The 1800-nt window shown below is 45.4% G+C and overlaps 1 non-coding gene across 1 annotated transcript; it reads right to left on the bottom strand.

Annotated features, from left to right (window-relative positions):
• Window positions 1-337: 337 nt before the first annotated feature.
• Window positions 338-409, bottom strand: TRNAY-GUA (transfer RNA tyrosine (anticodon GUA)). The gene has a single exon. It is a non-coding gene; the product is annotated as a tRNA-Tyr (tRNA).
• Window positions 410-1800: the final 1391 nt, after the last annotated feature.

The following is a 1800-nucleotide window of genomic DNA, read 5'->3' as shown; positions in this document are numbered from 1 at the left end:
CCCAGCAAACTTACAAAGTTCAAGTAACATATATCAATGGTCTGTGTTATTGTTAACAACACTATAGGAAATACCTGGCATACAGAAAATTCTCAATAAAAATAGCTATTATATTTTTAGGATTTTGTTTACTTAGAAGAATACCTTACTTTCTCTCCCACTTGCTCACCTATGTTTAGCACAATCATATATATTATGCTAAAGTGAAAGTGAAAGTCGCTCAGTGGTGTCCGACTCTTTGCCACCCCATGGACTGTAGCCTACCACGCTCCTCCGTCCATGGGATTTTCCAGGCAAGACTGCTGGAGTGGATTGCCATTTCCTTCTCCAGGGGATCTTCCCAACCCAGGAATCGAACCTGGGTCTCCTGCATTACAGGCAGATGCTTTACCGTCTGAGCCACCAGGGAAGCAGGTATATCACGCTAAAGGTCCTAACAAAAGTCTGTGCATACATGCTAAGTTGCTTCAGTTATGTCGGATTCTTTGCGACTCTATGGATTGGACTGAAGCCTGGCAGGCTCCTCTGTCCTTGCGATTCTCCAGGCAAGAATATTGGAGTGAGTTGGCACGCTCTCCTCCAGGGGAGCTTCCAAACCCAGCAATCAAACCCTCATCTCTTGCTTCTCCTGCACTGGCAGGTGGGTACTTTACCACTAACACCACCTGGGAAGCCCAACAAAAGTCTACTAATTGCTAAATTGTGTGTGTGTGTGTGTGCGTGTGTGTGTGTGTGTGTGTGTGTGTGTGTGTGTTGTGTATAGGTAAGTAAAGTTGCTCAGTCATGTCCGACTCTTTGTGACCCCATGGGCTGTAGCCTACCAGGCTCCTCTGTCCATGAGATTTTGCAGGCAATAGTTCGGTTCGGTTCGGTTCGGTTCGGTTCGGTTCATTTCAGTCACTCAGTAGTGTCCGACTGTTTGCGACCCCATGAATCACAGCACGCCAGGCCTCCCTGTCCATCACCATCTCCCAGAGTTCACTCAGACTCACGTCCATCGAGTCAGTGATGCCATCCAGCCATCTCATCTTCTGTCATCCCCTTCTCCTCCTGCCCACAATCCCTCCCAGCATCAGAGTCTTTTCCAATGAGTCAGCTCTTCACATGAGATGGCCAAAGTACTGGAGCTTCAGCTTTAGTATCATTCCTTCCAAAGAAATCCCAGGGCTGACCTCCTTTAGAATGGACTGCTTGGCTCTCCTTGCAGTCCAGGGGACTCTCAAGAGTCTTCTCCAACACCACAGTTCAAAAGCATCAATTCTTTGGTGCTCAGCCTTCTTCACAGTCCAACTCTCACATCCATACATGACCACAGGAAAAACCATAGCCTTGACTAGACGGACCTTAGTCAGCAAAGTAATGTCTCTGCTTTTGAATATACTATCTAGGTTGGTCATAACTTTTCTTCTAAGGAGTAAGCGTCTTTTAAATTTATGGCTGCAGTCACCATCTGCATTGATTTTGGAGCCCAAAAAAATAAAGTCTGACACTGTTTCCCCATCTAGTTCCCATAAAGTGATGGTACTGGAGCGGACTGCCATTTCCTTCTCCAGGGGATCTTCCCGACCCAGGGATCAAACCCAGGTCTCCCACATTGTAGACAGACGCTTAACCATCTGAGCCACCACGGAAGTGTTGTGTACATATACATGGAAAACACTTTTTAGTAGAGATAAAAGATGTTTTAAAGACTTCTTTCAGTACATTTTTCCTTTTTTGAGGGAATTTTCACATGAACCACAGATGTTGAAATTAAATAACTAGAGAATTATCTTGAGTGTCTCAAAAGAAACCTTGGTG

This window comes from Budorcas taxicolor, chromosome 5 (genome assembly GCF_023091745.1).
Source record: "Budorcas taxicolor isolate Tak-1 chromosome 5, Takin1.1, whole genome shotgun sequence".
In the NCBI taxonomy this organism is placed as follows: Eukaryota; Metazoa; Chordata; class Mammalia; order Artiodactyla; family Bovidae; genus Budorcas; species Budorcas taxicolor.
The sequence above is the reverse complement of the archived record's forward strand: the minus strand, read 5'-3'. Positions and strand labels throughout refer to the sequence as shown.